The 25,677-nt window shown below is 38.2% G+C and overlaps 1 long non-coding RNA gene across 1 annotated transcript in view; it reads left to right on the plus strand.

Moving 5' to 3' along the window:
- The first annotated feature begins 2,845 nt into the window (after positions 1 to 2,845).
- Positions 2,846 to 25,677, plus strand: part of LOC137237110 (uncharacterized) — a 51,514-nt gene continuing 28,682 nt past the window's right edge. Inside the window, exons 1-2 of the long non-coding RNA XR_010948828.1 lie at positions 2,846 to 2,979; positions 7,782 to 8,916. This is a non-coding gene — a long non-coding RNA (uncharacterized lncRNA). The remainder of the gene's footprint in view (positions 2,980 to 7,781; positions 8,917 to 25,677) is intronic.

The raw sequence follows: 25,677 nt of genomic DNA on the forward strand, positions 1-25,677 counted from the left end.
AGAGCACGGGGAAAAAGTGTCAATAAAATATGACACTATGGCATCATCGCCATAAACAAAGTCCAATTTTCACAACTATTCTGTAACAGATGTCGCAGTGCTGTGAATATCAATTGGCAAGAACCAGAATTGAAGTAGGAATAATGAAGACAAACAACAAACCGCTGTGATGGCTGAATGGTTATAGCAGCGGCGCCTAAACGTTGCCGATGAAGGAATTTAGCAGTTCCCGAAATGGATCTATACAACGAGCTTTGGCAGTTGTCTAAATTTTTTCTTTCTTCTATTCTAATTTAAAATTTTTTCAATTAAGAAAAAATATATTATAACAATAATAATGATAAAATAATTATTGTTAGGCCTTGAGCTCGATATTAACTCGCGATATTACAAATCAGTAGGCCGATATAACAACAAAAATATGTGTTAACGTTGAAACAATGTTGATTGCAATAAGTTTTACAACCTAAGGCTTATACCGTCGTCACCAACGGCATTGGACTTTATTGAGAATATACTTCTTATGACATCATCGTCTGTAACTCCGAAAAATTGAAATTTGTTATTATCTGGTGTGTACAACATCACATTTTCATTAAGTTTGAAATTTTGATTATTTATATAACTACTCGACTGTAAAAAGAAGTCATTGATGGAGTCAGGGTCCAAATCGCAGTTCGAATCATTTTTACATGCAATCCCTATTGATTTGAGATTTTCCCACAAGTTCTTGGTTGGTAAATTCGTGTCAAGCTTTGTTTGAAAAAAGTCTTTTAGAATTTCTTACTGTGAGTGTAGCATGATTTCTGGCCAGACGATAATATTGCCAGTTTTCATTTGTGGGATGTTGCTTCCAAATTTTGTAAGACTTACTACGAGCTTTGATAGCAAGCAGAACCTCTCTTGTTAACCACGGCTGTTTATTTGTTTGGGACTTTACCGCCTTTAGAGGTACATATTTAGTACATAGGTAATTTAAAAGAAACATGAAATAACTGAGTTTTTGGTTAATATCTGAAAACATCCATACGCGGTTCCAATGTAAAGAATCAGCTTCGCACATTAGTTCAGAGATATTAACTGACTTAAAATCCCTATAATAAAATTGTGTTTCGGTATTGCAATTAAAGTCTATATCATATGATATAAACAACATGTCATGATCCGATATTCCCGCAACTGAGAACTGGTCAAAATAAAGTACACTGGAACGGTCCGAGGTACATATCAGGTCTAGCAAGCTAAATTTGCAATTTGGTGAAAATCTAGTAGGAGATTTATTGGCAACGTCTAAGCCAGCGGAATACAAATTATCCATTAATGTCATTGACCTCAATTCATTGTTTAATAGGTCTGTGTTAAAGTCACCACAGACCAAAATATGTTCATATTTGTATATAAATGCAGACAATTTTAGGAAAAAATTGTCTAGCTTATGGAATTTACTGGGGTTGTACACACACACAACTAAACACTTCTTTAATGCATCACTAACTTCTATAATCAAGTACTCAACAGGATCATTTTCGGTGGATTTGAAGTAACCTGATGTCTCAGCGATGTTTTACAATATATGGCAACACCTCCACCTCTTGCCCCGGTTTTCCTATCATTCCGTGCCAATGTGTAAGAGTATAGTTTATAAAATTCATCCTCAATATCCTCTCTAAACCAAAACTCAGTCACACAAAGTATGTAAATTTTTGTATTTTGCAAACTTTGGTTCATGTAATCAAGTTTCTGTAAATTAAGACTACGTGCATTTATGGAATGGTACGAGCGGAAGAACGGAGAACTAAATTATAACCTCACGCAGATATTGAGTGGCTACAGCGGTTTTGAGGAATATCTACATAAGCGTAGGATATAGGAGGATCCATTCTGTCCACAAGGACCCTACGAATGTGAACGCAGAACACGTTTTCACGACGAAAGACTCTGTACAGAGTTTTTGGAGAGTTCCATTGAAAATTTAGTTCCCCTAATGTGCAGAGACATATATTGTTGGATTTCTAGCGTTACTACTGATGAAGCAAGTGATGCATGCCGAGAGGGAGCGCAGAGAAATGCATGAGAAGCCGTGGCAGCTAAATGTGCTCTCCTTAAACTTGTGTACAAGTACACTTGCACTTTATTAAGCCAAAATTAAGTTTTTTTAAAATCAACATACACAAAACTTGCTCAATAGCCTGACATTTTCATGACAAATCTTTGGATCCTTTAGCAGTAAAAAATGCAGCTATCAGCAGCTAATTTTATTTCCATCTTCTTGCATCTATACGTTTTTCCGCTCTTGAACCACTGTGCTTCGTACATATCGAAAAGCAAAAGTTCAAGTCCGGGGAGAAGTAATATCAAAAATCCTTAAAAAAGTTTTCGAAATGGAGTAACTTCTCAGTAGTGGTTAATTAAGTAAGCCCCCGAGAGCAATTCTGTTATGAAAATCTTCTCAAGAGAGATACGTTCGACGAACCATAGCTCTGTCTTATTGCCGTATCTAAAACAAGCCGAATTATCATTAATATAAATTATTTGGCGTGAAAAATGCAACCCTGCGCTTACATTCACGTTAAAACGACTCGCTGAAAAAGTCAATGAGTAAATTAACTGTAATATTTAAATGACAACATCATCAACCCCCAATGCTCATGCAACGCTATCAAATATTAAACACAGACACAAAATCTGCTCACATGTGGAATAGCGGTCTCCCATTTACTGCACATTATCAGCCCCCACCCACTTTGGGCTGCATAGACGTTATTTCACCAACGAAGACAATTCAATAGCACCAAAATACTCGATGCTCACAATTTTTCGGTGTCACTTCGAGTTGAGCCGAGTGCGTGTGCGGAGCAGTGGAGCAGTGCCGCGCGGACATTAACTAATAGCAAAAATATACTTATATATATTAAAAGTGGATATGTATATACATATAAAAGAATAAGATAAAATATTCTACAAATTCGTAGCAAATTTGTGAGTTGCTTTTAAGGAAAGAAGAAAGTATTAAATAAAATATTTTATAAATTAAAAGCAAATGAAAAAAGCTTAATTGAATGTGAAGCTGATTTTTTTACTAACCAACATATACATACACAAATACATATAAAATTTTCTTTAAACAAAATATATATACAAATATATAGTATACGCTGTTGAATGAAAACGACGGCAAAAAAGTGTAATACAAAAGTTTAATGAGAAAAGTAAAAATAAGAAGTGCATTAAATTGTATATGTAAATTTGGGTTAAGTGAATTTTCTTTGCTAATTTATATGAACGAATGCAAATGAAAATCGGGAATGGCCGATAACTGCTTTTGCTTGGGATTAATGATAAGTATCCTGTTCTACATTTAAATTATCGTGCTGAGTATATGCCATTTGTATGCTGCATTCCTTAATTACTCGATGTTGAGCTTGCGCTCTCCTCCCACGGTATTGTGGCGGTGCTCTGCCTCTGCACGGCTCGCGTCTCTCAACGTACGATTGCATTTGTCAAAAGGGAGATATTTTATTATACTGAAATAAAATCCTGCACGAGCACACGAATGCAATGCAGAAGTCTGTATATAGGCTCGTTCGCACATTCACATACATAGCCATACAAGTATTTGTGTATGAATAGAAAATAATAGTAAAGAAAGAGCTTGTAAACTTCAATTGACAAATAATACACGAGTACTCAATATATTTTAGAATAATAAGTTTTCTTTTTTTGGCTCAAAAAAACCATAATGTGGTAACTTAAACGGGAACATTGCTCTGCGTGCCGCGTATAACATACAGTGTTGGACAAATTGATGGGGACAGTGCAATAATCAATTTATGTGCCGCCATAGGTCTGTATATTATCCACCAATTTTGTTGGAACCTACAGATACGTCCATTGTGCCTAATCGTACTTTGAAAATTAACTAAATAATGCATTGAAGGAAGGAAAAAAAGGAATGTTGCGCGCCAAGTATTAGTTGAAATAACAAAAAAAAAAACTATGAAAAAATGAAAAATCTTAGAAATATGGAGAAAATCATACAGGAAATAGCGGAAACTATGAACAGTTCTAAAAGTATGGTATATAATGCTCTGAAGCTTGCAAAAGCTTGGAAAGGAGAGGAGCGAAGCAAAAGCGCATTTGCTTGCAAGGCTGTCAAGAGGGGATCGGTTTTTGTCCTCCAACGACATGAAGGAGGGACTTAATACAGCAAATCCAAAAACAAGTAGGACAGTGCGGAAAAAACGGGAATGGAAAATGTGCCAGAAATGTTTCCTTTCTGAGCGAAAAGAACTTAGGCCAAGGTATACAGTTTACGTATAGGCATATGTTCAGGGAAAATTGGAACAAATCTCTGATAAACCTGAAGTTAAAACTATTTGGTCCTGATGGTAGAATATCAAGTCATAACCGCACAAAGGGCTTAACCGACATTATTTTTGATTTTAAGCGATTTTATTTAGCTTGACTTGACAGGCTGCCTGGCCGGCACGAATTTTGTAATTGAAATTTAAGTAACCTCCCGATAAGCTACAAGCTTGAAACTTGGAATATAGTTCAGAACCCGATGACAATGCAATAATAAGAAAAAAAACTCCGATAGGTGGCGCATGGATCGAAATATTTAAAAAAATAGTATTTGTGTTCCGATTTGTCTCATATTTAGAACACACATTACATACAGAAATAGAAATCGCTTTATGAAAACAAAATCCCGCTAGGTGCGGCAAGGATTGAGATATAATACTCGTATCTGTGGTCCGATTTGGCTCATATTTGGAACAAATATTACATACAGTCCGGTAGAAGTGACACCAAAATACTTTGGAGTTCGAGGACTTAGATTGAAACAAATTGTCAGGAAAGAGTCCTTGTAATAATGAGTCACTAAATGAAATAAATAGAATGAGAAATAATAGGAAATTAAGATTAAAAACTTGAAAATAAAATAATTAAAATTTTTTTTTAAGTTAAACGATTTTATTGAAAACAATACTTGCATTAAGTAATAATAATACTAAAAGCTAGAAAGTAATTAGATAGGTCCTAGGTACTAGTCATTACACTCCCCATCAATCTAGGGCGTTGATCAGACAATTAAATAAAAACGTTGGGCGCGTGAAATTTCTAAAAATGTGAGGCGTAGCATAACCTGATTAAGGTTCAGTTGGTCTTACTTATGACTATCAATACAAATTTGACGCGTCCAACGCTTTTATTTAATTATCTGATCAAGGCCCTAGATTGATGAGGAGTATAATGACTAGTACCTAGGGCCTAACTAATTATTTTCTAGCTTTTAGTATTATTATTACTTAATGTAAGTATTGTTTTCAATAAAACCGTTTAACTTAAACAATTTTTTTAAAATTATTTTATTTGTTTTTGATGGAAACCGAAAAGCCATTGCCATATGCACCAGCTCAAAAAAAATCAAAGTCCTACGAAATACCGATACGAAGTTATAGATAAAGCAATTTTGGCTCAAGTGCTCAAAACACTTTGTTTATATTTTTTTGTTCTCGTACTGTGTAGGTTAAGCCCTTTTTCCGAGAAAATTTTGTCATCTTAATACAAAGTTTTTACATTTTGGTGTGCATGTTTCGTAATTTTCGTGTTTTTAATTTAAATATGGACTTCTTGCAAACAGAGGCGATTATTTTTTTAGATTAAGGTTCTTCTTAATAAGGACTATAATGAATATAGCCAAATTATTGTCGCAGATTTCAAATAAAGTTGCACTAGTTCCATATAGCGACACCGGTTCTTCAGAGCAAATAGTTGAAGAAGATACTTGCGTTGGGAAACGAGGTAGAACGATTCCGAAACCACTACCCAAAAGACTTATACGAAAAAAGGGACCTTCTACTTCAGTTTGTACAGGAGCTTACAGAGAATTTCATCGTTAAATTATTGAGATTTAAAATCACTTTGTGATTAAAATATCGTCCTTTGTTGGAAAGGAAAAAGGGCGTAAGCGACAAATGCGCCATTATTATTAAAGAAATGCAAAAAAATCCCACAAATTGCAAAAATCTATTGTGAGTACACGAGAACTAGTCCTTCTACTTAACAGAGGCACCAAGCTTTAGTAAGTATGTAGAAATAGAAAATTTCGATGACTTCTAGATCAGTGACTAACTGAAGATAGTGAATACGGCCCTAAAAGTTGAAAAGTAAAAAGTCTTAACCAGCACCCAAACTCCAAAAAATATCTAAAACAGTAAGAAGTGCGCAGAAAAGTATATAACACTTAGGCCCGGCTTTTCAGTACAAGTTCAACCCAGTTTGCCAGTTAAACTGCACTTAAACTTATACTGCAGTTTTTCAGTCTACTTTAACTAAAGTTTAAGCTGAGCATAAGCGGCCGATCTGGCAGGATTAAACTCTAGTTAACCTATCAGTTATTTGCGCTCATTCGAAATGACGTCGAATATACCCAATAAGCATTTGGGCTTGAGTACCATTAGAGCTCATAATTCTAAAATCTCAAGAGTTGTTTTGAAACAGTGGCTCAACTCGAGAATCACAGTGTACTCAGCAAAGGAGGAAATGTTTTATAAAGCAAAAAAGCAGGAATTTTTGCTGCCACTTATTTCTTCAGTATTTAGCTCTACGTTAATTTGAGATATAGCTGATGGCATGCGTTCTTCATAATGCCAGTGAAAAATCATGTCAAAAGTTTGCTCACTTTCCCTCTTCAACTTTTTTTAAATGAATTTTCACTTACTATTACTACAAAGGAAAAACTGACTTTGCAGCCACCAATATTTTCGCACAACTTTTATTTCTTTTGAATAACACTAAGGATGAATGATCATGGCGGACAAATAAATAGTGGTTTTCAAATCTTTCTCTAATCGAATTCTAGCTTAGTTATCGATAAGAGATAACTGCTTTGGAGTTCTAATGTAAAATCACAATATTTCTCTAACGGTGAAAACTGTATTTGCTGGGAACCCATTAGTTAACGCCATACCGCAAAGACGCATGGAAGTGATAAGAAACTACAACGAAATATTAACAAAACCCCACAGAAGTAAGAAAATCAAAACTAACATTAACTAAGATATGTGTAACAGTAAATACTAATTTAATCGTTTGAAAATCAAAATCTATATTTGGAAAACCAGCTTACCGTATCAAAACTGTTTTATTTCAAGATTATCTTCTGTGAAATAGTTTATATTTTATTAGGGTTTCTTATTAACGCGGTGGCTCCATTATTTTTGTCAACACTGTATATCTGATTATACGCAGAGCATGCTATGGGACGCGTTTGCTGATTATGCTTATATAGTGATTTGTGTGCTCTCCCAATTTCGCAAATCGGAAACGAGAGAAAAACGCCAAGTATGAATGTGAAATGCTCTCGCAAATAACTCGTGGTCGTTAGACGAGGCATAAGAAAAATCTTCGTACTGCCACTCGGGTGCATTCCTTTACTTTATAGAAAGCAAAAAACAGTCAAAAATTCAAATTCCTTCATCCTTAAACAAAAAGATAAATAAAATCAATTTAATCAAGAGTAAATCAAAGTTTTTCAAACAAAAAGAGTTTTGAATACCGTTACAGAGTTACATATAAGATTATTTAACCGAAAATTACGTTTTTGTGCGCAAACTATATACCCACACACACAAACCAATGCAAATGTGTATGTGGATTTTATATGTATGTACATGTGATTTTATATGTATGTATGCGTGGTGCAAAAAAAAAAGGTCCTTAGAGCAAACTTTCCGTTGTGAAAAATTTCATTTTTTTTTTTAATTTTTTCCCAGTTCTATTAAGTGTGTCGCAAAACAAGAAGAAATAGAAACACGAAATCAAAAAACATAAACTCCAGTAAAAATTTAATTAAATTAAGCTAATGAAGTGTTTGATGTAAAAAAAAAATATTTGCAAGCAATGAGAATATAAACCACCGAACTACAACGAGTTTTTTTCTACAAACAAAAATACTATTCCATCGCCATCATCATTGGCAGTCCTTTACAAAAACAACACCAAAAACATCGCTAATTGCCGACGTCGAGGTCATCGTCACAGTAATCGCAAAATCCAACAACAAGCAATCGAACCCACTAACAGCAACAACAACAACAAAAAAAGCTTACGCACACAATTCATCCAGCACGCTGCGGTCCATAGTAGTAAGCTGTGGGAGCTGACACTAGGATACGTCGTACATATACATTCTCACATAAACATACACAAACACAGTTAGTTGCCTTTGTAGCAGCAACCGGCGTAATTTGATTCTAGCGGCCTCAACACAAAGCTATTTGAACATCCATTGCGTGTTGCTATTGTCGTACGCAACGTTGAGGACAAAAAATTACACACTGCTTTGCTATAAGGCGCCTTGTGGCTTAAGGTCCTCCATCGATCCCTTTTTAGCTGCTATACTGTGCGGGTGTTTGCATTGCCAGCTTTCACATAGTTGCTCCACATATCGTTGTCGTTGCTAAATGCATCTCCATATTCGATGTCGTTATCGTTGATGTATCTATGCTTGCATACGCGTGCGTGTGAGTATGTTTTGTGTGTATGAACGTACGTAATCGTTGTACTACTCGTCGTCGCCGTCATTGTGTCATCGTGCCATCGAAATTGTTCCGGTCGTAGACTTTCTTTTTCGTCGTTGCCCCATTCACTGCCGGAAATTAAACAAATGAAAGCTAAAGTAAAAAAGTGGATGTGAAAGAAAAAGCTAAAAGAAATCACCGAAGATATATAAAAGGGTTCACATATAATAAATAACTTCGTTGCATCGTAAGTCAGTTGGATCTTTCTACAAAACTTTTGATTTTCATACCGGAAGCTTTTGACACCGCTTCAAGTTATTCGTTAATATTGCGATGGACGAATTTGCCTTTGGAAAGGCATTTCATCACTGTTGCATCAAATGAGCAGGTAATAATAATCTCCTTTTATTTAAAATGAAAAGTGGTTACAGGAAACTCGTATGTGTACCTACTTATAATAATATTGTAACGAATTTACTTGCAAATCCTCTTATTTGCCCTTCTGCTAAGTTCGAATCACTAAACTGTTGAATAAATAACTCCAATTGAGAATAATGGAAAAATGGCCTTTATTAAAGTACTTCACAATAACACTTATACTTTGCAATGAATAGCTTGCTTAATAACCAAACTGATAGCTTAAATGAAACTGACTTTCAAAATAATACTGCTATGGCTCGCTAGATAGCGTCTTAATCGAAACTGCTTGATAGCTCAAATCAAACTGAATTCCAGTGCCTCTACATTTGCTGCCTTTTATACTCTCTGATTTCAACGTTCGCATCTTCTAAGCGCTTCCATTTCCAGAATCTACTAATTGCCATCAGCTCTCAAACTTCTCAGCTGTAACTAAAATTGCACGAATTTATAGCTTCTCTCATTGCATACTTTCAGGAGTATCTCAGATATATGCATGTGTTTGTGCATTGATTCTCCGCTGCTCGTATACGTACATGGTACATATGTGTAGACGCAATTATTGTTTCGTTTATGTAGATACATAATGATTGATCTATGGATGTGCATGATATCACTGTTTAGCATCGGCTTAGAGATAGTAGCACACCTTAGTTTTGCTAATATTCGTAACGATATAAGTATGCATATGATGTGAAGAAAATTCATAAGAAAGAATGACCATATGTGCATTTTTAAACTCCTGATTTGTGAGTATTTTAATCCTGAAGACGGGGAAAAAGCTCTCATGTCATACTTAAGGCCAAGCAGCATCTTCTCTTCTTTTCAAAAACGCTTAAATGCCTGATTGATTTTTGCGTCTGCTCTTGATACCGTTGTCGAACCAATAGATCGGTTACTCGACAGCGTAGTCCTCGCAGTCTTTATAGGGCACCAACTCGCTCGATCGGGTCTATACCACGGACGACTGTGTAGAAGCAACCGGCCGCTGCAAAGGTGAAACCCACCATCGATATTCATCCCCTTCCGCCACCGCCTTGGTACGCGCTCCGTAGCCCACTGCCGCCGCTATTACACCGTCGCTCACCGGGTGCCGCCGTTGCTACCATACCGCCGTGCTGATACCTCCGCTGCTACGAAGACCGTTGGCCTTCCGTTATCATACCACCTCATCCCTCAATTGATACGACGACCATTGGCCGTCCGATACCTTTCTCCCCCGCCATCTTGGCAAGGAAAGTTGCTGTCCTCCCAATGCCGCCAGCAGTGTGTGTATGTGTTCGCAACACATAAATACTGTTTTTTAATCAATAGGAGCTTATGGGACCTTTACTTAACCCTGGATTGACTGTATTCGAAAAAACCCACATCATAATTTGGCAGTGGCAGCCAAATCGATACTTAGCACTAGTCTTAGTATGTACAACGATGTGAATTTACTAACGTTCATTACTAGGTCAAGAGCAGAAGTTCTAGACATCACTTTTCGCAACGGAATGGCTGATGACTTCGTCTAGGAATGGCAGTTATACTCGAAGCCACACATGTCGGACTACTGCATATATAAGTTTGTTGTCGAAAATGTCTCAGTAGAAGGAACACCTAGGAGAAACTTCAGAAATGCTAAGTGAGCAAGGTGAGGAACGGTCCAGCGCTGGCATATATCCTCAGGGTGTGGAGAAGAACAAAAGGGGGTTTCACACACTAAGTAGAAAAAGAAGTCCTTCAGAAAAGTCTGTCTAATATCCTTTGCTTTGAAAGCGAGGATATTAAGGCAGGCCGACGGAAATCGCCTAGTATCAGCATACCACAGAATTCCAAAGCGTCTCCATGGATGATGATATTGAGCCTTGCAACAACTTGGACATTTAGGGAGCATTTGACAAAACAGCCCCCAGGGATGTTCAGCGACCTTTAAGAATGTGGGACGTTTTACGACGGCATGGTATAAAACACGAGCACAATGGCCGTTTGAACCAGCTGCAGCAAGAACTATCAGATAACGGGATCTGAAGCCAGTAATACCCAGACGACATCGCAATTTCTGCAAGCGGCAAATTTTGAAAGCACTTTTCCAGTAGGCACCAATATTGACGAAGAAGAACAACCCTCACTTTAAAAAGACTACTGTTAAATTAAGTAGGTACCTCGGAGTCACCCACGGCTCGAAGTAACTATGGAGCAAATACGTCGACAAGGCAGTATACAAGGTAACAGGAAAAATAGATGGAGCACGTTGTTGTTGTTGTTGTAGCAGTGCTTCGCCCCACCTAACAGCCGCGACCGATCACAAATTGTCATCAATATCCTCTAACGGGAGTCCAAGGAAACTTGCTGTTTCAACAGGGGTGGACCATAATGAAAGGGGTGTTAGAGGCGTTGGTTCCACATTACAATTAAAGAGATGGTTGGTGTCATGTGGCGACACATTGCAAGCGGGGCATACATTTTGTGTGTCGGGGTTGATTCTGGATAGGTAAGAGTTTAATCCAGAACGAAGTTGAGCAAGAGTGACACGCGTTTCCCTGGGGAGTATGCGTTCCTCTTCCACAAGTTTTGGGTAATTTTCTTTGAGTACTGGATTCACCGGGAAATTCCAGACATAAAGGTCCGATGCCTGTTTGTGGAGTTCACCAAGGACCTGCTTGTGTTTTTTTGCTTCATACGGCTGGGTTCTCAGGTGCCGTATTTCCTCAAAATGCTTACGGAGATGACTCCTTAAGCCCCTAAGCGGTGTTGGCTCATCAATCAGACGTCTGTTAGGATGCCGAGGTTTCTGGGTATTCAACAGGAACTGTTAGCATCTCATTTCTCTCCCTGATGGGGAGTATTCTCACCTCATTATGTAGATGGTGTTCTGGGGACATAAGAAGACAGCCCGTGGCGATTCTGAGAGCAGTATTTTGGCAGGCCTGTAGCTTCTTCCAGTGGGTAATTTTTAAGCTTTGCGATTATATGGGTGACGCGTAGCACGTAAACGGCTGGCCAATTGCTTTGTATGTAGTAATGAGCGTTTCTTTATCTTTTCCCCAGGTACTGCCAGCAAGGGATTTGAAGATTTTATTACGGCTCTGGATTTTCGGAACAATTGCGGCTGCGTGCTCACCAAAATGTAGATCCTGATCAAACGTCACACCCAAGATTTTGGGGTGTAGGACAGTCGGTAGCGTAGTGCCATCTACGTGGATGTTCAAAATGGTCGACATTTGGGACGTCCATGTTGTAAATAAGGTCGCGGAAGATTTAGTCTGTGATAATGCCAGGTTTCGCGAGGCGAAAAAACTGGAGAGATCAGGGAGGTAGCCGTTTATTCTGTTGCAGAGCTCATCGATCTGTGGGCCTGGGCCTGTGGCCATTATTGTGCAGTCATCGGCGTATGAAATGATAGTGACTCCTTCTGGTGGTGAAGGTAGCTTAGATATGTAGAAATTAAACAAAAGTGGGGATAGGACACCACCCTGTGGCACCCCTTTTTTAATTATTCTTGGTTTTGATGTTTCGTTTCTAAATTGCACCGATGCCTGCCGACCACCCAGATAATTTGCGGTCCACCTTTTAAGACATGGGGGAAGGGTAGACCCTTCCAGGTCTTGCAGTAACGTGCCATGGTTGACCGTATCAAAAGCTTTTGATAAGTCTAGCGCTACGAGCACTGTTCTATGGTGGGGGTTTTGATTTAAACCGCAATTTATCTGGTTGCTGATGGCATTTAGCGCGGTGGTGGTGCTATGGAGTTTTCTGAAGCCATGGTGATGACAGGCTAGCTGCAAATTTGCTTGGAAGTAGGGGAGCAAAATGGCTTCAAGCGGTTTTGCTACTGACGATAGGAGAGATATCGGGCGATGCGACTCTCCTATGTTAGCTGGTTTCCCAGGCTTTAGTAGCGGGACCAACTTGGCCATTTTCCATTTTTCGGGATTGACAAGGTGGAAAGAGACAGATTGAAAACATGTGCTAAATATTTGAAACCCTCTTTCCCTATGCTTTTAAGCATCGGCACGGCTATGCCGTCTGGGCCCACTGCTTTGGATGGTTTAGCGTGACCAATGGCATCTTCAACCTCTCTGGCGGTGATGGTAATTGGTGACGCGCTGAATTTATTTTTATGTGGGTGTATGTTGGCCCTCCGTCTATCTTTGTCGACCGTATAATGCATTACATATTGACGGCAGAAAGCACTCGCGCATTTTTTCGAATCCGACAGCACTTTATCGCCGAAAGCGATGGAAACTTTGTCATTGTGCTTAGACGGATTCGATAGGGACTTTACGGTGGACCAAAGTTTACCCACACCGGCAGAGAGGTTACAACCTCTTAGGTGCTCCTCCCATTTCGCCCGCTTGTGTTCATCCACAAGCAATCTGATGCGTTGGTTTATATCCCTTATTTGGGGGTCGCCTGGGTCGACCTGTCTTATAAGGTCACGTTCTCTTACTAAATTTGTGGCCTCCGCCGGGAAGTGGGCCGAATTTCGGGAATTCTCCCGGCGGGAATGAAACGTACCGAGGCGGATTCAATCACCAGCACGCTCCCTTTGGCGGGCATTAGTCGGGATAGGGAGGGCACCAAAGAGGTTGTCTGTAGAAGATTTGTATTCGCCCCACTTTATTTTTTTTAAGTTTATGGAGCACGTGCCCAACTGCGGCGATGGAAATGCTGCTCGAGCAGACCCCATTACAAATACAGTAGAACGCGTACCCTGACAGATGCTCCCTAGCAAAGCGCAGAAAGTTCTGTTCATAAGCAAGTACAAGCTTCCTAAATTTAAAACGCCCTCCGGTACCCACGCTGGAACTCTCTGATAGCCTTGAGAAAACTCTTCACATGTAGTTTTCTTGGAATCTTAATGTGGAGCATATTGTTAAGGCTTCATTTTCTTGTACATCTATCTGTAATTGGAGAGCAAGTCATTTCATGCACGAGCAAATGGATGGAAACGGTGAAGAAATAGGCGTTACCTGGAATAAGTGACACCCTTCGTCCAAGATCTAGGAGACAGAAAAAAAGCATGTGAATCATGTGCACTCCAGCATTCTTACCAGCTTCGACCGCCTCCCTAGCTGGAAGGCATATTCTGCGCCAACCCCTTCCCTCCTGCTAGATTCACCACTTAGATTCTCCAGAGGGGGCGTTGAAGTGGACCATTAATTTGGGGCGCGAGTCTGTGAACTTATTTATGGAGGGATCTTAGCTGAAGCATGTAGAGCGATAATGCCCAGTGGATGAGGAGCATACTCTTCACTTAAACTGTCAAGGTGAAGCGATAAAGTCATCTGGGTCCCAGGCTATATGGGTGGGCTTGGAAATTGTTATTTTTTAACCAATATACTGAATTGGGAACACATTATTTCAGCTCAGTTTCGAAGGGTTGATATCCAGTCCGCATAACTCTGCCCATTACAGATTAACCTTCAAAAAATAGCGCACAATGCCCAGAAATTTGTCTCTGACAAGGATTGTGTAGACAACCATTACGTAGCCTCCGATCTCCATGTGTCTTAGACCAGGATTTTCAGGTCAGGAGCGTAAACAACCCCCACGTAGAATTTGGCCTCTAAGTCTTTAAGAAGCTCAATTACGAGCACTAGTCCCAGTGGAAATTATATGTTTTCTTCAGGAGTTTCCTCTACACACACTACCTATTCTACTCGGTTGCTTAAGTCAGGTCACAAAGTAGTTTTGTAATAGATCCACTCCGAGTCCCAGAACTATGTCGTGATGACGACAGTCGTCCCATCGGAGTTCTGTTTCATATGTAGTGATCAATCAGGTTCTCCCAGCATTTTGAAAGCGCTGCTGGCATTATCATCTTTTTTTAATGTTTACAGAATTTGGTTCTGGTTCCTGCTAAAAATATGAACTCTCTTATTGATGACAGCAAGGCAAAGGTCTTTTCCACGTTTACAGGAAGACTCAATTTTTTACTTCTTTATCTAGGAAGAAAAGGCAAACCACCATTATCAGTATACGCCAGAAATTTCACTGAATAAATAAACGTGACTCCTCACTTTGTTCCAAGACATGCAGTTTTTTTTCACGCTGTAAAAAACTGTTTTGAAGTCGTGAAAGATTGAAGTGCCACTTATAATTCCCTATCAGTTCGTTGTCGTTGCCGGCTGCCGTGGTGTGGTGGTGTTCATGTCACGGGCTAGGTAACATCGAAAATTTGTTTAATTGGAAATTAGATTTTCTAAGCGGGGTCACCCCTCTGCAGTGGTTTGGCAAACACTCCGAGTGTATTTCTGACATGAAAACTTGAAAAGTTATCTGCCTTGCAGCTGCCGTTCGAAGTCGGCATAAACATGTAGAGGACTCACCAGTTTCTAGGAAAAATTAAAAAGGTTCATGGTGATTGGCCTAAATCTCCTGGGATGTAGACCGCGCGAAGTATTTTTATTATTATTATTCCTCGACAGTGAGTTTCACTGTTTTTTTACTATTTTAATTCAGGCCGTGATACTGCCATTCTCACTTCATCTTATTAGAACCCTGCAACTTATTTTCACTCGTCAAATAATCACTATCTTATTCGCTTTTTAGTAATGAGAAGCATATTATCCAACAGATTAGTATTCCGACCAGGTTCTACAAACATTTGTAAATATCTTTAAACATTCCATCGTTGAAGGTCTTGTTTTTGTTGTAAGCGAAAAGTTTGGTTCGGGAACGATTCTTTTTTTTACCCATCAAACCTTCAGGTCTATTGAACCATATAACTTATGCTGCAGCCAGGTATGCGCGTGCCTTGCATCGTACAAAATGATTATCACTATCGATTGGATTGGACCTCGCAGAGTGCGCGTAATAGTCATCATCAGCAGAAGAGCATGCCCGAACTCTATCAAAAGTTATGGGCACTGCTTTTCATAGGCGTTTCTTAATTTCTCTGAAGAAGTATCTGTAGGGAATTCTGAATACGTCATTTAATTATTTTTTAAGCAGCCTAATACCTGCGACGTGGTGTGTGTTCTCTATTTATATTATTAAATGAAGTACCAACAAGTAAGGAAGGCTAAGTTCGGGTGTAACCATTCCGCCCTGCACAACTTTTTCATTTTCTTCTACTTAATTTTAATATTTAACATTTTAACATTAACAGTTTACAAAGTTTTTTCTAAAGTTATACTTTGCGTCAAAAAACCAATCCAATTACCATGTTTCGTCCTTTTTTTCGTATTTGGTATAGAATTATGGCATTTTTTCATTTTTCGTAATTTTCGATATCGGAAAAGTGGGCGTGATCATAGTCGGATTTCGGCCATATTTTATACCAATAAGTACGTGAACTATGTTTAGCTAAGATATATCGTTTTTTGCGCAAGTTATCGTATTAACGGTCGAGCGGAAGGACAGATCGACTGTGTATAAAAACTGGGCGTGGCTTCAACCGATTTCGCCCATTTTCACAGAAAACAGTTAACGTCATAAAATCTATGTCCCTACAAAATTTCAAAAGGATTGGTAAATTTTTGTTCGTTCTATGGCATTAAAAGTATCCTAGACAAATTAAATGAAAAAGGGCGGAGCCACGCCCATTTTGAAATTTTCTTTAATTTTTGTATTTTGTTGCACCATATCATTACTTGAATTGAAAGTTGGCATGGTCCAAAATTATACTAATTTTCTATTCTGCGTCATAAGGTCAACCCACCTACCAAGTTTCGTCGCTTTATCCGTCTTTGGTAATGAATTATCGCACTTTTTCGGTTTTTCGAAATTTTCGATATCGAAAAAGTGGGCGTGGTTATAGTCCGATTTCGTTCATTTTAAATAGCGATCTGAGATGAGTGTCCAGGACAGGACATCAACAACATGAGTGCCCAGGAACCTATATACCAAATTTCACCAAGATACTTCAAAATTTACTGAAGTTATCGTGTTAACGGACAGACGGACGGACGGACGGACATGGCTCAATAAAATTTTTTTTCGGTACTGATGATTTTGATATATGGAACTCTATATCTATCTCGATTCCTTTATACCTGTACAACCAACCGTTATCCAATCAAAGTTAATATACTGCACACTGAGCACGCTGAGTATAAAAAGGTAACCGGGCAAAAGTACCAAACAGCTTTACTGGTTTTCATGAAATAATCAATGAATACATTTCAATCACGATAGCTTATCGTTTCCGAAATCACTCCGCCGATTTTATTCATTATTGTTATTATTTGCAGGATAGCTTCACAGCGACCTGGAGAGTGTTCCTGTGAAGTTGCTTTCCGGGAAAAGGACCAGGGAACGATCTATTCAAAGAAACTCTATTCACGGTTCGATTTACCTGAAATTTGGTTTACAAGTAGCACTTTGCGTAGATTAGTGTTTGCGATACTTATTTTTCCGGAAAGTGGAACAGAGACCGATCAATTCGAACGAATCCTATTCATGTTTCGATTTGCCTGCAAGTTGGTATATGCATAGGCAGCCCTTTGCCTAGATTGGTATTTACGACACTTTTTCCCGGGAAGTGGACTAGGGACAGACTGGGACTGGGGCTAGGGCAGGGATTGGGGCTGGGACTGAAACTGGGGCTGGGGTTGGGACTGGGACTTGGGCTGGAACTATCAGAACTGGGACTTGCAGTTGGGACTGGGACTGGTAGTCAGGGATGGAAAAGAATAAGAACAGCAGAAGAGAGAAATGAGGGAATGAAAAAGAGGTAGAGTTAGGCGAAGATAGAGAGATGGAAATAGATGGAGCGGAAAATAAGTGAGGCAAAAAATGGAGAGGGAGAAGGAGACGCAGAGAAAGAGAAATACAGAGGGATATGTGAATAAAAGGATATGGTTAAGGGAGGGAGAGTTAGAGGTAAAACCTTCCTAAAAGAAACGCAGATAGACCAAAGTTAGGGCAGAACAATGTCTCCGGGTTTGCAGGTGTATAATATACAAATGAGTGTGTCAATGTTGTTGATGTTATTTTTGTTTTAATTTGTATTTCGATTGTTTTCGCATTAAAATTAACATTTTTTTATTTTGTTATTTTCCTTTCAACATTTATATCGCAACGAAGCCAAGAGTGTGATATGGGGGTGAGGCTTTCATATAGTGCAGCTAATAAAGCAATAACGAGCAAAACATATATTCTGCATGCTTAAATAAATACATTTAGCATACGAGAATGTGTACGAGAATGTGTTTTTACGGGTGATGTTTTGTTTTCGGTCACAGTGTGGGCCATTTGTGGGCGTAGGCATGTGAACCGATGAATGGAGTGTTTCTGCCAGCAATCGGGCGGTGGAGTACGGCAATGACAAAGTATGAGTACGTTAGGGCAAGAGCGTGTGCATAGAGTGCTGATATCATCTACAATTATAAATTTACTTGCACATATAAGAATTCCAATGGGTTAGCTCCATAAAGTACTATGGGCGATTTTCCTATTTTTTGGGAACAAAATTTGAAAAGGTTAAATAGTGAGATGATGGATACCGTTGATGCAGTCTCCCAACTAATAATCACTTAAGGGACTATGTCAAATTTTATACTACTTCCTCGGTGGTAATTGATTCTGAGGTGTGCTAAATCAAGCTTTGTGAAGCTTTTCGAGAATTGCGAGTAACAGCTGTTAAAGATAAAAAAAACTATCGAAACCAGAAAAAAAGTGGACAAATTTTTTTAGTCATAAGCCATCTTTTCATAGGCCGGGTCACATATAATAGAAACTCCTGGGCAACTAAAAAATAAAATGGAACCAGAAAAGCAATTGTATAGAAAATAATAGTTTATGATTTTGTCCAAATGATACACCATCATTGCATTGCAAACTTCTGTGGCATATTCTTTGTTCATCCTGAAGGCTGTATTCAAAACGAAAAGCGACGAAGGGAAAATACTAAATAACTGCAAAACCAAGGAATAATCATTAGACAATGAAGGGAGGCAATAAGATAACTTGTGAATGCCAGCAGAGCTATATAGGTCACATCCATATGTAGAAGTATAAAAAATAAAAAAAAAATGTAAGGCGCGATAACCTCCGAAGAGATCTAAGGCCGAGCTTCTCTTCCAATTTGCGTCGTGCTCCTCTTGATTTTTCCCTACAAATTGGCCGGACGGGACCTACATGTTTTATGCCGACTCCGAACGGCATCTGCAAGGCAGATGAGTTTTCACTGAGAGCTTTTCATGGCAGAAATACAATCGGAGCGCTTGCCAGACACTGCCGAGGGGCGACCCCGCTTAGAAAAATTTTCTTCTAATTGAAAAATCTTATTTCTAAAATTTTGATGTTGCTTTGCCCGGGAGTTGAACCCAGGGCATACGGTGTGATAGGCGGAGCACGCTACCATCACACCACGGTGGTCGTCATATTTTAGCAAAAAGACTTTAAAACCCAGTAGCGCAACATAGTCAAACTTTGCAAACTACTTGTTTGAAACTACTTCAATGGAAATCAAAAATAAAGCTTAACTTATCCATTTTAAACACAAAGGATTAAGATAAGCCATACTTGAAAACATAAAAATATATTAATAAAAAACATTTCAAGGAAGTGTAACAAACGAATAAACAAAACATGTTACCCGAACCTCGCAATCAGTGTTGCCAGGTTAGCCTTTTCGAGGCTAGATTTAGCCTTTTTTTTTGCCTTTAGCCTCGAAATTTTGGGTTTAGCTTCGTGACTTTTTTATAGCCTTTTTTACTCCGAATGTATTTTTAATAATTTCTAAAATAAAATAATTTCAATAGTTCCTGTGAACACCTAATACCTAATAATATGAGTTCTCTACAAAACATTAATTCTTTTTCTGCTGAAAATTCGTTGAAAGTTTCAAAGCCAGATGTATTTTCTTACTTTGAAAAAGAGAAGTATAGTTATTCTTCAAGTCAAATAGCATAAATAGAGCTGCAGTGGCGAAAACTCATAACAATACAATGGAAAAATGTACACTCCACCATGGAATTTTGGTCGGAAGTCCGAGAACATAAAAATGCATTAAACGAACCTCCTTTTTTAGAACTTGTCGAAATCATATTTAGTTTTTTAGTATTACCACTCAGTAACGCGGAGGTTGAAAGGATGTTTAGTGGCATGAAAATTCTGAAAACTAAATTAAGGAACAAACTAAAAATGAAAATGCTTAATGCGTTGCTTAATATTAGATGCTCGTTAAAACGCTTATCTAAATGTTGTAAGGATTTTGAAATTACCGATGATCTCATATTTATGGTAAATAGCCAAACTTTATACGCAGACTTAAGCTCTTCTGATTCTTCAGACGGGGAATATTTTATATAAATAATTAGTTTGTAATATTTTTTTTATGTATATACACATATGCAATCATTTAAAGCAATTCCATGTGCTAGTCAAGGAAAATGTGCCTGATATGTTTTGAAACAAGAAGTTATGTTTAAGTTATGTTTATAAGTTTTTATTTACAAATGTGTAAACTAGAATATAAAAAAAAATTTAGTGAATTAACCAAAAAAATTTCTGGCCGTTTTTTAGCTTCTTTTTTTTCTAAATTTAGCTTTTTCTAACATTTTTTTTGCCAATCTAGCTTCTTGTTTTGTCATCACCTGGCAACACTGCTCGCAATATGTCAGAAGACAAACATACTGAAACCGGTTTGTCTCCAAACTAAAATTGACAAGGGATGACGTAAAATTGTTCGAAAATAATTGTAGAATAAAGCGATTACGGTCATCATCATTAATTACTTGACGCATAACGGCCTAGGCGATTTTATTCGTTGCGTAACAAGTCATGCCAGCTATTCCTGTATCGCGATAACTAACGCCAATTGGGAGCATCAATGGAGGTTAAGTCTTCCTCGAACTGCATCTCACAAAGCAGTGGAGGTCCCCTCTTTCCTCTGCATCCAAATAAGTGTGCCTACCAGCGAAGCATTTGGGATTTTATTCGTTGCACTGTGTTTACCGCTGCGTAAAGCTCACATGACTCAACTCCCTTCGAAACACGGCGTTGTAAGATAGGACCATTTTCTGGAGAACTTTTCTCTCGGATACCTTTTCGGGGTCATCGTGATCTCTATTCGTTAAGCTGGGTCGATTTATTAACCTATATCGCGCCATCGATTTTTCGATAGGTTTTGGGCTCAGGAAAAAAAAGTTCCACTAAGCATACCCAAAAAATAATTTTCGAGCCTGCAAAATTTTAGCTTTTTGACTTTTTTTCTTTGATTTTTAAGGTTTTTTTCATAACCTACTTAAAAAATTTTCATTTGATTTTAAAATTTTTATGTATACCCTGTCCGACTCAAAATTGTCCGCTAAAAACTTTGGCGATAACAGTTTTTTGAAAAAAAAAAAATATATATATATTTTTTGGGTTTTGAAGAGTGCTTTGGTGAAAATATTTATTTTTTCGCCATTTTTTCGAAATCGATTTTTTTCATTTTCAAGGCTCCAAATCATTTTTATGTATATGTTTCCGTTAGACCCGCCAATAAGTATACTAAAATGATCAGGGGACGAGATGAGTTAATTTAGCCATGCCCGTCTGTCCGTACGTCCGTCCGTCTGTCCGTCTATCCGTTTCTTTGAACGCAAACTAGTCCCTAAATTTTTGAGATATCTTGATGAAATTTGGTAAGCGGGCATATTTTGATGGGGGATTTGACATTTGCCGGAATCGACCGGATTGGACCACTATAGCATATACCTCCCATACAACCGATTGTTCAATAAAAGGGTTTTCGTAATTTCTGCCCCATTTCTGCCTCCTTTTAACAGCTAGCAACATCAAATTTTACCACAAGCTTACGTATTGGGCATAGATGGTTGTCTGAAAAAATTTAAGCTGCCAATTTTTTACTTCGAGGCGATAACTTATGTGAAGCAAGCATTCAAAACATCTTATCCATGCATGAAGAGGATACAAACCAAAATCAATATTATCTCGGTTAGGCGTAAAGTCCCGTAACTCGTTATTCATATCTTTTGGAGTGGCACCACAAATATAACACTTTTGTGCGGAAGAAGTTTCAGTCAAAGCATTGCAAACTTTTCCGTCAATCATTGTTAGAAGCATATTGTTATTTACGGAAACTTCGTATTCTTCGAGCATGTGCTTTGTTGACAACAACGCATTTATCTCTAAAACTTTGGTCGTTTCAAAAACAATAAAATCTTTTGTTTCTTTAGAAAAAATAAATTTAATTGGACGACAATACATGGTAGAAGAAGGCCGAGGATTCTGCCAAACAATGTTACCTTTTTCATCCTGTAATTGAAGAGGAACGAAAGAAAATATAAACAAAAACTCATCAGTGTCAGAACTGTATGTAAACTTTTGCTTATATGTGCTATGGCCAGAGCTTCCATCGCAACCCCACTTGCTGATTAAAGTATACGTCAAGTTTCTAGGTAATAAACTAACAAAAACTTCTTGATTTGCTAAAACTAAACGCTCAACAGTTTTATCTAATATGGACTGGACTTTAATTTCCGCACGTGTTTCACTCACATCAATTTCATTTGGATAGCATTCTGCATTAGCATTTCTTAAACTATAAAATGATGGATAAACCTTATGGCCTGCCTTGATGCTCCACTTCCGAGTCGTTTTGTACCCATGAGTCGTCGACTTGCTATCTACGTAGTATTCTAAAGCTTCTACATTGCTCAAGCATCTTGCATCTGGCTCACATATCATCTTTTTGCCGGATATTTGAGTGGTTTCCTGTGATTTTTTTATAATGTTAGCAACATTTCTGTTGCCGGGCATACGCGTTGATACTTCTGCCGCATAAAGTAACTCACCAGGACTTCTAGATTGCAATAGGTCATCCACTCGACGCTGTTTGGTTTTTTCGCTGCAGCTAACAAAGTCCTTCTTTCGTCTTCCGGGGCCGGGGTTACCTGAAGAAGTGGTTGGTTGGTCTGGTGGCAACTTTGAATCCACCGTTATTGTAAATGTGAAGTCTGGACCCGAAAGCCACTCCGAGTTTTTATTCAAAAATCGGTCCTTATGTCTTCCAGAAGTGTTCCACTTTTGATCCAGCTTCGACGAATATGCCGATATTTGTAAGCTTAAACTTTTTGTCGAATACTCGGCTGCTTCCCTTAAATCGTACTTAAGTACAAACAAAACTCAATAATTCTATATATCTGGTTTCCTTCGAATGTTGAACCCAAATGTCAAAAAACTCCGTTCTTGGTACGGTTATAACTAAACTGCTTTGTGTTGCTGATTTTCCGACAGAGTGAATAGTTGATTATTGTTGTTCTGCCATCTTAAGTGTCGTTGATCGTTCTGATTTTTTGTCAGTTGTGCAGTATTTATATTACATTCAGGTATTGCCGTAGATGCTACCAAATGGGGTTGTTTTGTGTAGCGTACCTGTGTGGTTATACCTGCATTAGGATTGCTTTGTATGTACCTGTTTTTATGCCTTGGTGACTGGTGCGGTAGGTTGTGGCAGGTTGAAGTCAGTGATCTTCGCCTTTTTGCTTTTGGTGTGCTCTTGTTGACCTTGCGCGTTTATTTTTGTGTGTTTTATGGCTACGTGTTTGTTCCCTGTACCTGGGAATTGGTTTTGCCGTTTGTAGATCAGCTTTAAAGGTTCAAATATCTCGTCGGAGCTGGTACGTATATACATCCTATTTTATATGTAGAGGTAACTAAATCTACAAAAAAAAAATTAAAAATAGATGTGCAAAGAATTCGCAATGGTTTTTTCTTTCGACTATAGAGAATACTTGCAACTATAACATATGTAAAATTTAGCCCAGATGTCCGCGGATGTATGTAACTTTTGTGTCCCTAAATTTAAAAATATAGAGAAAAATACCTTTTCTTCTTAATAACGGAATGTTAAATATATTGAAAATGCTCTAATTGCGAAAGAATTACTATTAGAAAATTTTATTTACTTTCGAGCTTAGAATCCATCAAACAATTATATAAAAGTGTTCACTTAAAAGAAATATGAAGCTTAATATTCAACAAGAATTTTGCAAATTAATCAATGCATTTTACGGCCACTCCTGCCTTCTTACTTCAATTACTCAATATATATGAGCAAAAATATCAAAAAAAAAAGCAAAAATTCCGTTATTTTGTTTGTTTTCTTTCATTTCTCATTACACTTTTCTTGGAATAAGAACTTTTTTTTTGTCCAGCTAGCTTGTTCTACACGAAACACTGTGAGACGGACGGACAGACGGACCTACTGACGGACATGGCTAAATAAACTCAGCTCGCTGATCATTTTGGTATACTTATTGGTGGGTCTAACGGAAACATATACATAAAAAATGATTTGGAGCCTTGAAAATGAAAAAAATCGATTTCGACAAAACAAGTCCCAAAAAGCAAAAAAAAAATTTTTTTTAAAAACTGTTTATGCCATTGTTTTTATCGCATAATTTTAAGTGGGATAGGAACTATGAGACAAATTCGTTTTAATCGGCAACACTTTTGCACGTTTCTTAAGAAACCCTTAAAAAAATGGCGAAAAAATTAATTTTTTAATCAAAACACTCCTCAAAACCCAAAAAATGTTTTTTTTTTCAAAAAACTGTTATTGCCAAAGCTTTTAGCGGACAATTTTGAGTCGGACTGGGTATAAATCAAATGAAAATTGTTTAAGTAAGTCTCTAACCTTAAAAATCAAAGAAAAAAAAAAAGTAAAAAAACCCAAAATTTGCAGGCTCGAAAATTATTTTATTGGGTATGCTTAGTGGAACTTTTTTTCCTGAGCCCAAAGCCTATCGAAAAATCAATGTCGCGATATGGGTTAACTTTCGTCCATGCAAATCAACCCAGCTTACTATTCGTAGAGAGAGAGAGAGAGTTATTTTCTTTTCAAATAAGCTATTAATATCAAAGAAGCATTTGTTGGCATAAATGATTCTACGTAAGAGGCCAATTGTGAATAAGTCAACGAGCGATGTAAGAGATTTCATTGTGAATGATAGTGTGGTGAATGTCATTGAGTGTTACGGAGTCATTCCAAATCTGCACCTAAGCAGACATTGTTTTCGCGGTACATGCTGGTTCCCAGAAATGTGATGCTCCGTTAACAGTGACGTGGCTGCCAAGGTGCAAATGCACCGACTCCTTCCTGGATGATTGCAAGTACTTTATCTGGTCCTCATTTAAAACAAGACACCCTTTTTTTCCTTTTTATCCAATCCAGCGAAAGCAGCGCGTTAGTTAAAGCCATATTGATATCATATCAGACATACGCCAGCAGTTGCACACTTTTAAAAGAATGTTCTATTACTTTTGAGATCTGCCGCTAGAATGACATAGGCCGACTTACTTACTTAATTGGCGCTTAACCGTCTAAACGCTTATGGCCGTCCAACAAGGCGCGCCAGTCGCTCCTTCGCTCCGCCAACCGGCGCCAATTGGTCACACCAAGGGAGTTTAAATCGTTTTCCACCTGGTCCTTCCAACGGAGTGGGGGCCGCCCTCTACATCTGCTTCCATAGGCGGGTTCCGATAGAAACACTTTCTTGGCCGGAGCATCATCTTTCATTCGCATAACATGGCCTAGCCAGCGCATCCGCTGCGTTTTAATTCGCTGGACTATGTTGATGTCTGCGTATAGCTCGTACAGCTCATCATTAAATCTTCTTCGGTACTCGCCATCGCCAACGCGTAGAGGTCCATAAATCTTTCGAAGAACTTTTCTCTCGAACACTCCCAAAGCCGCTTCATCTGCTGTTGTCATGGTCCATGCTTCTGCCCCATATAGCAGGGCGCCGAGAGAGGACTTTACTTTTAAATTGCCTACCTAGTCCAAAGT

The sequence above is a fragment of the Eurosta solidaginis genome, chromosome 1, assembly GCF_040869045.1.
Source record: "Eurosta solidaginis isolate ZX-2024a chromosome 1, ASM4086904v1, whole genome shotgun sequence".
Taxonomy (NCBI): Eukaryota; Metazoa; Arthropoda; class Insecta; order Diptera; family Tephritidae; genus Eurosta; species Eurosta solidaginis.